Source organism: Gossypium arboreum, chromosome 10, assembly GCF_025698485.1.
Source record: "Gossypium arboreum isolate Shixiya-1 chromosome 10, ASM2569848v2, whole genome shotgun sequence".
NCBI classification, from domain to species: Eukaryota; Viridiplantae; Streptophyta; class Magnoliopsida; order Malvales; family Malvaceae; genus Gossypium; species Gossypium arboreum.
Window position 1 is genome coordinate 70,291,964 of NC_069079.1, and position 15,323 is coordinate 70,307,286.

At 33.4% G+C, this 15,323-nt stretch overlaps 1 non-coding gene across 1 annotated transcript; it reads left to right on the forward strand.

The window, feature by feature from the left end:
- The first annotated feature begins 7,207 nt into the window (after window positions 1-7,207).
- On the forward strand, window positions 7,208-7,312 carry LOC128283323 (small nucleolar RNA R71). Its single transcript, XR_008273664.1, has one exon. It is a non-coding gene; the product is annotated as a small nucleolar RNA R71 (small nucleolar RNA).
- The last annotated feature ends 8,011 nt before the right edge of the window (window positions 7,313-15,323 follow it).

Genomic DNA, 15,323 nt, shown 5'->3' on the forward strand with positions numbered 1-15,323 from the left:
AGCATGGTATCACCAAAACATATATCATATTTGTAAACATCATTCATCATCTTACCACCTTATTGTTGTTGTATCTATTTTCAACCCGAGGGTTAAGAACATACCTGTCCAAAGTGTCCATTTCACAACACTTGCCAAAACGTCGCTTGCATCTTAAGTGTTCTTTCATTTCACTAGAAATTTCACCCGTTGAACACATCGGAATGTAACTCGGATACATGGATAATTTGCACATAAGTGCCACATATGTAATCAAGAAATCATGTAACCCGCCCCTAAGTGAACTAGGACTCAACTCAACAAGCTCGGGCGTTCGCATCCATAAATGAACTCGGACTCAACTCAACGAGTTCGGATGCCTAGTTACATCTCACAAACTCATACTCCACTCAACGAGTTCGGACATTTGCATCCATAAGTGAACTCGGACTCAACTCAACGAGTTCGGATGCTCAACCATCCTAGTGACATGTCACTTGTATCCTAATCTATTCCTAAGGTTCAAACGGGCTTTTTCCCTCGATCTCACATTAGCCGTCTTCCATGGAATATCGAAACCGATACTCGGTAGCAATTCATATTTATCAAGTAGTAAACATAATTTGCATATTACTCAACATTAACCACAAAGCATAATATTTCACGATTAAAAATCAGCATATCATATAATTAACATTAATAACTTAAAAATAACATTTATGCTACATTATTTACACATGAACTTACCTTGGTACCAAAATATAAAGATTTTATAATTTAGTCCACAATCTTTTCTTTTCCTCGATCACGACTTGAATCTCGTTTTTCTTGATCTATAATACCAAATTAATCTTATTTAATACATACATTCATCAAAAAAGCATTTAATACAAACTTTAAAAAATTACACTTTTGCCCCTAAACTTTTACATAATTACACTTTTGCCCCTAGGCTCGGGAATTAAACTTTATTCCTTATTCTTATGTTTTATAACATGCTGATCACTTTTCCCTTCTTTGGCAACATCAAATTCTCTTTCTAACATATACTTGTGACTATTAGGTATTTTTGCCGATTAAGCCCTTTTACTCGTTTTCACTAAAAACCGAGTAGCACAAGTTGTCTAACATAATTTAAAACCCCATATTCTATCATAAAACATCAAAATACACAAATTTCACCTATGGGTATTTTTCCAAATATAAACCCTAGGTTGAATTATTGCTAGCATAAGCTTAATCGAGCTTCCGGATTCCAAAACGTAAAGAACATTAAAACGGGCTTGGAATCACTTACTATGGAGCTTGGAAGCTTGAAACGAACCCTAGCTATGGAGAACCCTTGAAATTTCGGCCTAATGAAGAAGATGGACAAAATTGGCTTTTAATTTTGTTTTTAATTCATTTTAATAACTAAATGACCAAAATACCCTTACTACTAAACTTTTCAAAATTCCTTCCATGTCCTAATTTTTCCATGAACTTAAAATTGGTCAAATTGCTATTTAAGACCTCCTCATTAATATTCCAAAACAATTTCATACTAAAACTTCTAGAATGCAAGTTTTGCAACTTATTCGATTTAGTCCCTACTTTCAATTTAAGCACTTTAGGCATAGAATTTCATCACGAAATTTTCACACAATCATGCAATCATATCATAAACATCAAAATCATTGTAAAATAATTATTTCTATCTCAGATTTGTGGTCACGAAACCACTATTCCGATTAAGCCTTAATTTAGGATATTACATTGAGACTTTCAACTTTGCTAAAAATAGCCTGGGGCAAATCTACAAAGCCACAATTAAAGGTGGGGTTTGAATGCAATTTGGAAGTCTTTCAAGGGAATTTTTGCAAGCATATTTAATCAGAAAAAATGCTTATTTGGGTCAGCATATTGACGGTTCTAGGCTGAACAATTAGTGGCTGGTTCGGTTCACTCAATTTGGTTTGACCAGTGTGGTTCAACTGAACTCTTTCTCCATAATTAATTAAAAATAATTTATTTAACCCAAATCCAATGGGGAATAAATTAAAATTAATTAAATTATGAATTAATACACATATATGGACCGTCTTAGGCTGGAAATTAATGTGCCTCGATACTTCAAGTTGCTTCTCGATTTTGTGCTTTCAGCAGTGTCAACCGAGCCAAGTTTCGCCCTTTGTGCGATTCTGTCGAAAATAGTCAAAATTAATCAAAATTAAGTATAAAATTAACTAAAATTCACCATGTTCATATTTTTAACACAATTTAATTATTTTATAATATTTAATTATTTTTCGACAAATTTTAACTGATTTGATCGAATTTAAGTAAAAATGGGTATGAAAAAGCATATAAATTTTTGTGTTTCCACACCCCCAACTTAATTCATTGCTCGTCCCAAGTAATGCACAAATTTTTTGAAAAGAATTTATCGGAAACACTTTTGAAAAACTCCTTTAGAACAACATTATCCCTAAAATTATAAATTTGATATACTCATGCTCAAAAACAAGAAATATGATAGTTATGCTACTTAAGTATAATGTTCAGATTAGATTCAAAAACTTATTATAATAGCAAATTTTAGACTAAATGTTTTTGTAACAAAGACATGTTACCCCTTAACCATTTTTATTTTTATTTCTTTATTCAAGACTAAGCTGCAATCATAGCTTAACTTATGTCTTCATATGTTGATCGTAGCAATTTCTCTCCACTAATGTAGGTAGCATTAAGACTTTGAATCAATAGGTCCTTATCAAGGATGTAACGTGGCTAGGCTAGGGTAGGTGAAAGATGGATAAATTTTGGCTTAAAACCCTAGACTCAGCGTCAATCAAACCTTCAGAGTTTTTACCTTCAATACACCAACTTGACTTTCATATGCTCTTTTATACATCTCTTTCAAATACATGTGCTCCCATTCTTTTTTTATTTATTTAAAATAACACGAGCACTTACTTTGTGTACTGCAATTCTGGAGCATTTGATACTTTTTTCAATTCCTCCAAACTTATTTTCAAAGAACATTTTGAATAATACTGAGTCTAGTGTTTGGGACAATTTTAAAAGAGTAAAAGTCCCTGTTTAAGAGTAGATCTAACATAATTAAGCGGAGTTGATTGCACGCCTAGCGATAAGGTGATATAATTTTGCCGGATTAGGGTGAAACCTAATAAAGGAATCCATAAATCGAGTTAATACAACACTAGGGGTTTTAATTAGAGAGAGATTTCAATTAATCAACCTAGGGTTAGACATTGTTAGTCTCGAGAGAGATAATAATATAAATTAGGGATTTCTACGGATCAAGTCAAATGAATAAATCGTCTAATTCAGAGTCAATAACAAGTGAAGTCTAGGTGGATTTTTTCCTTAGGTATTGTCCAAATCATTCAGTTTTCAAAAAATTTATTTCCTTAATTCACTTTCTATGTATTCTTAGTTTAATAATTAGTTTAGATAAAACAAATTCCTTTATTTTTTAGGCTAGATAATAAAAAGAAAGTTAATACTAGTACTTTTTGTTCCTTTGGGTTCGACATTCCGGTCTTGCCATAAGCTATACTACTATTCGATAGGTGCGCTTGCCTTTGTCATGAAAATAGTTAGTATTCAAGAATGGTCATTCATAAATTATAAAACTTATCACGATTTACATCAATCAACAATCCTACTACATTTTGTAGTTTACTCTAACTAGAGAGTTTTAGTATAGTTTTACTACCTAAAGTAGTCTAAGTAATAACATTTCATTATAATCTTTTCAGTATAAACAATCAGAAGACTTACAGGACTGGCGTAGAGACTCGGTGTACAACTCCTTCCATAAAACATTTCTACATTATATCAATCACTTTAAACCAATTGAAACAATTTTGTTAAAATCTCATGCTTTTGCAAAAGCCCAAATCCACAATCAAGTTTTGTAACCTGGCTCTAATACCACTAAATGTAACACTCCAAACTCGGCCAGACGTTATGACCGAATTTGGCGATATCATATCGAAGTGCTTTTCTAAAAATATAAATCGAAACTTTAGCAAGCCTCTTTGTATAGTTTGAAAAGCCACATTGAAAAGCATGTCTATTCATTGATGATGTGGAATTGTATGATTAAAGTTTACTTATATTAAAACATTATTAATTTTATAAAACAGTTTTCGTTTGCGGAAGCTTTTAAAACTAGTTGCGATTTCGTGGGGTTTTAGAAAACATTTGGCTTTTGAAATCTTGAGACTTTCCTACCGCTAGCAGATATAAATCCAATGAATAAAAATAAACTACCAAATTAAAAATAAATACCCAAGATGCCTTATTACAGAAAGAAAAGCCCAAAATATAACCAAAACGTAAATTAAGAAAAGATAAGTAAAGCGAGTGGCCACCGCTGAGTCCTCCGTCGCAACGATCCAGCCTAAGTCTAGGGATTACCTGCACTATTAACAGATGAGTGAGTTTACAAAACTCAATGTGTAATCCCATAATAGCAATCAATTAGAGTAAACACAATTTGGGCCTAAACCCTTGCAATCCCAGTGAGGGCCTTAGCCCATTTCAGTAACAGTAGCAGTCTGGGCCTGAGCCCATTTCAATAACAGTTTCAGTACAGTATGCAATCAGAATATACTACTCAATCCAGCCTCTACACACTATCCCCGTACGAACCCTACACACCATGTGGGGATAAAATCGACCCACCCAACCCTACACTCCATGTAGCACCAGTTGCGGCACTTAAAACAGTATTTGCAGCAGAGCTACCAATAATAGGCTTATAGCCTTTCAGTACACTTCCTCCAAATTATATATCCCACCCCATGCAATGCAACATAATATAAATGTATAACCAGTATAAATGGCATGCTCAAACAGTCATACATCACATAGAGGTATATCAATCATTTACCAAAAATAAGGCTCCAAGTACACTTACCGGCCCAATAGTAGGTCCACAATCATCTTGGGTGACCCATGCAACCTTAACAGACAATCAACGCAAATGGGCCAAAACCTATAACATGGCCCATGTGGGCCCATACGCCCGTGTGGCCCAATAATCCCAAAAATGGCCTTGGTCTTACGAACTACACAGCCTGACCTAATAATCTCCATACATTCGTGTGATTTACTCGTGTAGGCCCACGAGCCCGTGGGGCCTACATGGCCCAACGTGGCCCATAACAGCCTGAGCCCCTGAAATCTCTCATGGTGGCCTCTACGATCGAATGCCCATATTTCTGCATCTGGTTCACCACACGAGTAAGTGTACGCTTGTGTAGCGAAAAAAGTTATACATTTTCGACTTTTGCAATCTATGCTAATAGCAGTGTGATTACACACCTGATTGCGAGAATGCCACAATACCACGAGCACTCCGAACCTATTTCAACAAAAGCTTTGGTTAGTTTTCTAACAACCGAGTTGAAGCGAGCCTTAATCAAAGCCCCTAATCATAAAATTACCTTTCACTTGTCTAGATCAGTCAATTTAGGTTTTCTTTCTTACTACGTTGTAAGAGTCTAATCCTTATGCCTCAAGGATTACCTGTATACCGATTGAGCCTTATCAGCCATCAACAAAAGAATAGTTTGAACTTGATGAAAGGTCACTTACTAAAACCGCAGAATCTATATTGGGTGGAAAGAGCAATCATCTCTCACCCACACACAAGTCGAAAGTACAGACAGAATGATAGAGGCACCCTCTAGTAGTGTTCGGCAAAGGAAAGCAGATGTCAAACAAAAGTTCACATCGATAGAGAGAAACCAGAGGGAATCATGTGTATTTACCTATTTATCCACGATCACTTGCAAAAGCCAAAAACAGAATGGAGAGAGATATATGCAGTAACGGTTGAAGTATTAAAATGGAAGATGACAAGAAGAGAGGAGAAGAATAAGGTATTCGGCAAGTGAACAATAAGGGAAGAAAAGAAAGGGAATACGCTAATCACGAAGGGAGTCCAAAGAGGGAAAAGATGTAATCGGCAAGAGAGGGGATCGATTGGGGAAAGAGATGAAGAAGGAGAGTTAATGAGAACTTACCCAAAACTGAACTTAAAGGCAATAGAGAGAACGTCAAGAAGGGGAGAGTATTCGGCAAAACAAAGAATAACCACTTCAAAACACTGAATGGTCAAACGTCAATTTCGACAACTCTACAATGAGGAAAGAAACGAACCCAAAAGTAGATTCAAAAGCTGAAAACAAGAGAGAAGAAGAAAAAAACAACACAATGTACTTCAGCCGAAATAACTCTCACCCCCTTCCAAAGCTGAATTCCTCTTGAGTGCCCAAAGTCCCAATTCGGTGAAACACTCCCTCTCCCCACAACTCTCCATGATCCTCTCCTCAAATCCCTCCACCATTTCAGCTACACAATCCCCACGTTTTCAAATCCCTCACCTTTTCCTCCTAGAAACGCTCTACCATGGTCTCCACAACCGCCAATTCAACTCTACGCACATAGGCAGCATTTCGATCAAACCCAACTTCCTACAAAGAAAGAGCAGCAAAAAGAACACCTTTGCGCACAGGAGGGCTCGAACTCAGGCCCCTTAGGCATCCTAACACGCCACTTACCCTCTTAACCAATAGTCCTTTTCTGACATGCGACACTAACATTAATTTAAGAGTCTACTAGCTGGAGACAAGGGTTTATTCAAGTAGAAGCAATATTTTACTCAAGCCAAGGCTTGAACCCAAGACTTCTCAAACACTCCCAGAGCACTAAACCACTAAGGCAGACATACCTCCATGCCAGAAACACACAAAAATAATTTTAACAGGGGTTTTCAAAATTTGAGGCATTACAACTTCTATTTTGGTGTTGATTCCCTACGTAGTAAACAAACTCAAGACTTGATGGAAAATTCTTTATAGAATGAACGTCCCCAAAATATACGTAAGAAATAACATCAAAGTGACTTGGTGACTGAGCTGCAACATGATTTAAACCATTAGTAGTAAACTGTTTCAACATTGAAGAGATAGAAGATATCTAAGCTGAGAGTGAAGTAAAGGTGTCTACTTCATGCATTTTGGCTACTTGTCTTCCTGAAACTGCTGGATTTGTTGGCCACTGATAGTTGTTACTGGCTATTCTCTTGATGATCTCGTTAGCCTCATTATAAGACTTCGACAGGAGAGCACCATTCACAGAAGCATTTACCACCAACCTTGTGTGTGCGTTAAAACCATTACAAAATTTCTCCAGCTGGATGAAATGCGGAACCTCGTGGTGAGGGCATCTACGAAGTAACTTCTTGAATCTTTCCCATGCACCATATAAGGATTCTCATCCATTTGTTGATAAATGGTGATCTAATTCCGCAACTTAGCATTTTTTCTAGGTGGGAAATACTTTACCAGAAAGTGTTCAACTAATTCTTGCCATGTTGAAATTGAATGTGGTGCCAACAAATCAAGCCATGGTCATGCTAGACTTGCAATGAGTATGAAAACAACTTTAATCTCAATGTGTCAGCAGTTACATCGGCTACCTTAAAGGAATCACTCACCTCCATGCATAGTCGAATGTGAAGGTATGAATCTTCTGTAGGCATTCCACTAAATTGGCCCACTATTTGAAGCATCTTGAACATCACAGGCTTTAATTTAAACTACGGTGCCTCAACATCCGATCTCCTAATTCTTGGATTTAACTTATTAAAAAGTGGCATAACGTATTACCTTATAGCTCGAGCCCTATCATCTACAATAAGGATTGGATTACAAGCATTAATGGCTCCTTTTCCTTGAGCTTTATTTTGATTTTCAAAGTCCATCTCCGTGACTTGTCTTTGGGCTAGTATTTCTCATCTCCTTCGTCTAAATGTCTACTCGATTTCAGGGTCTATAGGGAGTAAATCAATGATTCGATCTATGATCATAAGCACCTGAGAAGAAAATAACAAAAATAAAAATAAAAAATTAATTAAATAAGAGAAAAACAAAATTGTGAGAAATAATTTCACAAATAATGATTAAATTAACAATCCCCGCTAATGGCACCAAAAAATTGTAATGTATAGGTTTGTGCAAGTGTACACAGTCATTATCAAGTAATAAGTAAGTAAAAGAGTTATCATCTCCACAGGTACTGTATCTATTAATCAGATAATTGTAATATTATTAATTTACAAGTTGGTAAAGAAAACACAAATTTTTTTGAAATGATAGATGTTAAATTAAACTAATTAACTAAATGAAAATTTTAACCTAAATGCAAATGAGATGAAATAAAATGCAAAGTGATGGTTTAGTAGCAATTTCATAAGTTCAACAACAATAACATGAATAAGCTAGAACAATTACAACATTTGACTAAAATCATTTTCATCATTTTTAACAATGTTCGGAAAATGTTCCATGCCAACTCAATCATTCATTAACTGGGAATCTCAAATAAGTTCAACCAAATCTTATCCTTAGAAAAATATGCATAAACCAATGCTATAATTTAACTAAGGATTCCTTAGAATTTATGTGAAGTAACAAGGACAGATTAAGTTTGAAACAATTTAATCACATAAACCTAAAGTTATGCAAGGTAATAAGTTCTCTTAGTCTATTATGACCCTCTAGTTTATTCTAATTAGGATATAAATTAAGCATGCACCTTCAAAATTATCGTGTCCATTATTTATCATCTGATTAGGATTGACAAACTAATTCTAACGCATTGAAACATATTTTAATGCATGAAATATATAATGATTTTAATTAGAAACATGAACAACTAAGGCAAAAAATAATATAAACATGAATTAAATGAATTTTATCCAGTCATTGCAATTATTCTAGCTCAACAAAATTAAGTCAACATTGTCAATGGAAAAACATCACAACAATTGCAAACATGTTGAATAACAAAGAAAAAAATTAAATAATAGGAAAGAAGAAACTCTCGATAATTTTGGTGATTCTCTAAAGATCGATCGTGGTGGCTTCCTCTGATTCTCATGATTCCTTCTTCACAAAATGCTCTACAAGGTGGCTAGCCACGAGTGGTTTTCCTAAAGGAAAAATTCTAGCTAAAAGAAATGGGGAAATGGAAAGGCTTATACGTGGAAAAAAGAAAAGAAAGATAAGAAATGTTGTGAATTGAGGGATGAGTGAATGATGCTTGAAATGGGAAATGAGAGATGGTATTTATAGTAGAGGGATGGCTAGGGAGTTTGCTAAGAATAGCATAGAGATACCTTGAAATGCTCCCTTGCTTGGCCGATCATGAAATGTTGAGGAAGAGGTTGGTGGTTGTTTGATTCATACTTGATTTCATGCATGAATCATGCAAGGGGTTGGATGGTTTCTTAGGTATTAATTAAGGGTTGATTTATCATTTTTTTTCAAAAGTGTAGGGACATCCAAATTAATTATCTCAAAGCTAATTTGGGTTGCTCTTGATGCCTTAGCCAAATTGGACTACTTTCCTCGTACTTGGATGAATTTTAACCCAAATCACTATCAGACTTACTCTTCTCAACCAGACAACTTCGACTAGATCAAATTAACTTCTCTTGACTCAATTTGTTGTCTTTGCCATCCATATGTGATTTGAATAAGCTCCCACATTTATTAATTCAAGGTCTCACTGCAACAATTAAAGTATAGAAAATGCTATGTAACATAAGATACTTAAATTATGTAAAATTTAATACATAAAGCCATAAAATTGCATACTTTACTAAAATTATGCCCTTTGTCTCAATAAGAACAAAAATCACCCAATTAAATATCCAAATACTTGGGATTAACATAAAATCAAAGTAAAAAGGTGATATAAACAGCTATAAAATATATATAATTTAGAGTTTACACTATACCTATTCAAAACTTATCTCTCTGGCTTATTTACCTAAATAGTATCAAGACACTAGGGCTTTACCAAGTGGGGTGTTACATTTTATCCTTTTACACATAGATTATTCAGTTGAGAGGTTGGCAGGTTGTATGTCTTTAAGATTGTCAAATAGCATTGTGTACCATTGTCAATTATATCTGACCACGATCCAAGATTTACCCCTTGATTCTAGGGTAACTTACAAAAGGCTCTGGACACTAAATTGAATTTTACCATGGGATTTTATCCTTAAACCGATGTTCAATCTGAGAGAGTAATTCAGATACTCGAGGATATGCTCCATTGTTGAATTCTTGAATTTGAAGGGAACTAGGAAAATTTTCTTCCGTTAGTTGAATTTGCTTATAACAACAGTTACCAGTCGAGTATTAAAATAACCTTGTACAAAACTTTCTATGGTCGAAACTATAGAACTCCACTATACTGGACTGAATTGAGTGATAAAAAGATTTTGGGTACAGACTTGATCTGTGAAATCAAAGAAAAATTTAAGGTTATACGAGATTGTTAGAAAGCTGCTTTTGACCTTCAAAAATCATACGCCAATCTGAAAAGAAAAGACATTTAATTTAATGTTAGTGAGAAAGTGTTCCTGAAGGTATCTCTCTAGAAGAAAGTTCTCTATTTTGGCCAAAAAGGGAAACTTAGTCCATGATTCATCGATTCGTATGAGATTTTCAAGGGAATAGGGTCAATAGCTTTTCGTTTAGCTTTGTTGTTAGAACTAGAAAAGATTCATAAAGTTTTTCACATATCGATGTTGAGACGATACAGATATGATCCCTCCCACGTGATCTCTCCAATTGAAATAGAGATATAGTCTAATGTGACGTATAATGAGGAATGGACTAAAGCTCTGGCTTGGGAAATCAAAGAAATTAGAAACAACATATAGCTTTAGTAAATGTTATTTGATAGTGTAATGATATCAAGGAAGCTACCTGGCTACTGGAAGAATCTATGAAATTGTAATACCTGATCCTTTTCTCTGGTAAGATTTTCAACGACATCAACTCCTTTAGAGGAGAGTTGCAACAACCAGTTTTTTAGTGGTGTCAAAAACGATGGCTTCGGGACCACAATTCTGACTAGTGAAATAGTAAATATTATTTTTCTGAAATTTACGAGTCTATTAAAGTGTCTTACAGTGATTTTGATGTTTGGTGGTTAATATAGTAAAAAGGAGTAAATCGTAAAAGCTAAAAAGCTAATCACTATAAATATAATGGTTCTAAATGACTATTTAAGCATGATTAGATCGCTTTAAATGGAAAATAGCCATATTTTGAATGTAGGTGGAAGGTTTTTGCAAGTTTTTATTAAAATTTTAATTCAATTACAAGCATAAATTGGTAAATAAGTAAATAGAATTAAAATAAAAATAGGAAAACAAGCTTTCATCTTCTCCATTTGCATTTTATCAACTAAAACCACCATTGGAAAACCTTAGAAGTTTCAGCCAAGCATTCATCTTTAGTGTAAATTAATTTTGATTTCGTTTTTAGTAAATTTTATGTTTTTGAGATCGTTGTAGCTTAATCTAGCTAACCCAATGACTATTGTTAAAGGTTTTGGGACTTGCAATTAATGGTTTTTTAAGTGTACTTGAGGTTGGTTGGTAGATTACAAGCTTGGTGTTAAAATATGACTACTTTGTAAAGTAATTTTTAGTTAGTTTTGAGCTTAGGGACAAATTTGATTAAATATTTAATTTAAAAGGAATTATTATGAAATATAGTTACTTATGGGTTGTTAAGGGACTATTTTGAATTTGACACTAAGTTTGTTGGTTTAATTGTGAAAATATGTGAGTTTCAGTTTTAGGGAGTAAATTGAATAAAAGGAAAAATTTTAGGGCAAATTTGTAAAACATTTATAAAGGGGTAATTTAAATGTTTCAATGTATGTTAATGGTTAATTGAATTAAATTATCATATAGATCAAGAAACGGATCAACCGGTAAACAAACGCAGTAAAGGAAAAATTACTGAATAGTCTCTGGTGTCGTATTTGCTGCTGATTCAGTTTAGGTAAGTTTGTATAGTGTATAAACTAGTTGAATTGTTGTATTTTTTTAATATGTTTGAGTATGTCTGTGATTCAATTACCTTGTATAATAATTTTAATCATTGTATGGATCAATATGTAATGATATTATAATTGAGGTACGTGATTGAAAGTGGAAATTACATTTGTTGTATTCATGTGAAGGTGATAATGTTAAAATAATTAAATGGTATGGTTATGAATCGAGGTCCTTATGAACTTTGTGAATGGCTAGCATACAAATGACATGTCATTAGGGTTGTTACCGTTTCGGGCATTGGTTTTGGAAGTCCTACTGATGGCTAAGATCCTATATTTATTGTGGATTCTTCACATCTCGTGTGCACAGGCCCAATTTTAACAGCTCGTGTGAGCATTGTTATCCTTGTATCCAATGTTTTTTCACTATGGTTCATTTGGTGGCAAATGGATATATGAAATGGAAAATAGTTATTTGAATTGGAGATGATTGTATAATTTGCTACAAGTGAGTGGTGATTTATGTACCAAGTATTTTTATTTGCATATAGTTCATATGCATGGCAATGTTTTATTCATGTTATGTGAAGGAACTAACCTTCTTGGATTGTGGTTTGAATAGGCCATCCATGATCACCATGTTTCTTAAATGTATAAATTGTATGTTCAATGCATATGTATATTAGACTCGAGTAAGTTATGCTAACTGTATGTACAAATTTACTAAGAATTGTGTTTCTTACTTTTATTTTGTTTTATTTCTTTTAGATCATTGGAAACATGAAAATATACACACTTTTTCATACCTTTTTTAACTCAAATTCATGCAGTTCCAGTAAAATTCTTGTCAAAAAATATTTAATTATTATAAAGTAATTAAATTGTAATTAAATTATTAACATGTTGAATTTTACTTAATTTTATAATAAATTTTGATTAATTTTGATCTTTTTCGATAGATTATCACAAAGGGCGAAAAACGGCTCGGCAAACACTATTAGAAGCACAAAACTGAGAAGCAATTTTGAATCATCAAGGCAAATTAATTTTTCAGCCTAAGACGGTCCAAATTATGTGTATTAATTCATAATATAATTAATTTTGATTTTAATCTAATTTAATTTGGGTTAAATAAATTATTATTAATTAATTATGAAAAGTGGCCCAGTTGAGCTAAACCGAGAAAACCGATCCAACCGAGCACTGTGCAGCCCAAAACTGTAACACATGCTGACCCAATCAGCTTGCTTGGCTGATTATTTAACTTTCAAAATGGCCATTGAAGGCTCTTTCAAATTGCATTCAAACCCCTCCACTATTTGTGGCTTTATAGATTTGCCACTACCTTAAAATAGCAAGTTTGAATTCTTCAAACTTGCCACATGTGTAGCCGGCCATGGGGGGACTCTATGGCTGCTGATTTGTGCTAATTTTAGCAGCCATCCCAACCTATAAATACCCCCCTTTCCTGCTCACTTCCAAGACATCTTAACTCTTCTCATATCTTCACTTCTCTCTCATTTTTCTTTCTTCATTTCCCTTTCGTTATTCTTCATTCCCTTGCCGATTTCATCTCTCAAAAAAGAGTCATTCATCCACCATTTGGAGTAGCATTCAAGTGTTCATGGGGGCCTCGGTTCAACAAGAACAAGCGGAGAAGGAGGAGCGGAGCAAACTAGTCAAGCCTCGAAGGATCACCGGATTTGATTCTTGTTCCCTATCCTTTTAATTTTGTTGTTGTGATGAACATGTCTATGAATCTTTGTGATGTTGATATGTTTAATTTAATTAATATGACTTAAATTTATTTCTTGTTAGGTTGATTGCATTTCATCTACTTAATTTATTAAAATTGTGTTTGTGTTGTTATAGGCCTCCGTAAGATGTTTGATTAAGTAAAACCATGACTAAGTTATTCTTGCATTACAATTGTAAGGTAACTAATGAATTAATTATTTAAATAGATTGAAATTGTAATTAATTGACACGATACTTAATCAGTGCATGTTTAATCATCTAAGGTAGCTGAGGGTTAAATTAGCAATGGTATCTAACGATACATTAGCCTTGCATAACTTGCAAGATTATTGTGATTAAACTGTGTCAAGGTAGAAATACATTGTTAGCTCATGTAATCTTTTATGTGCTTATTAGATTGAATTAATTGTTTGAATTGGCATAGAGATATGTACAAGAGATTATTTTAGTTTCATAAGTATGTATGTGCATTAACACATTTGCTTATTAAAATTTATTTAATCGATTGAATTGACATAGAGATATAGTCAAGAGATTAATTGATTTTGGTAAGTAAGTATGTTCATAAGTTAGCAAATTACCGAGTTGCCGTGAATTTATTCGTAACAAAGTAAACATGAGTTTAGTAATTCTGAGTTAAGAAATGTAATTAATCTAACACGACTATGCCATCTTGATTAAAATCATCTTTTGAAATCGTGCATTGGAACTTTATTTTATTTTTATTTATTTTACTTAGTTAAAATCCTAGTTTCTAATAACCTCCTCAAATCAAAATATTTTTCTTCACTAAAGTGTTTTTAAAATTGCATTCATAAATAATTTTTTTTCACAGTCCCTGTGGGTACGATAACTCGACATTTACTTGTCACTTTATTACTTACTGCGATTGTGTACACTTGAACATTTTTGTCATTCCAATCTTCAAAAGTTTTGTAGTCAGTTAGAATTCAAGTTGAAGCTCACACTACCTGTTCAATGACTCGGTAGATTTTTTATCATTTTTTGATATGGTTTATGTGATATCCCGAATTAGGGCCTAATCGGAATAGTGGTTTCGGGACCACAAATCTGAGATAGAAATAATTATTTTATGATTATTTTTAGGTCTATGATATGATTGCATGATTGTGTGAAAATTTCGTGAAGAAATTCTATGCATAAAGTGCTTAATTTGAAGTTAGGGACTAAATTGAATAAGTTACAAAACTTGCATTCTAGAAGTTTCTAGCATGAAATTGATTTGAAATATTAATTAGGAGGTCTTAAATAACAATTTGACCAATTTCTAAGTTTATGGACAAAAATTGGACATAAATGGAATTTTTGAAAGTTTAGTAAGGAAGGGCATTTTGGTCATTTGAATATTAAATGAAATAAAATGGGAAAAATAACACAAAAATGATCATCTTCTCCATAAGTTGCTGCCAAATTTTTCTCTCCACCATAGTTAGGGTTTCAACACTTTTAAGCCTTGATTGTAAGTGATTTCTATGCCCGTTTTTAATGTTCTTTACATTTTTGAAATCCTCGTAGCTCGGTTTAACTATTTTTACCAATATTTTGAGCTAGGGTTTATATTTAAAATTTTACCCATGGATGATATGTATGAATTTTGATGTTTTATGGTAGAATATGAAGTTTGAGATTGTGTTAAACAACTTTTGCTAAGTGATTTTCCGTAAAAATGAGTAAAATCA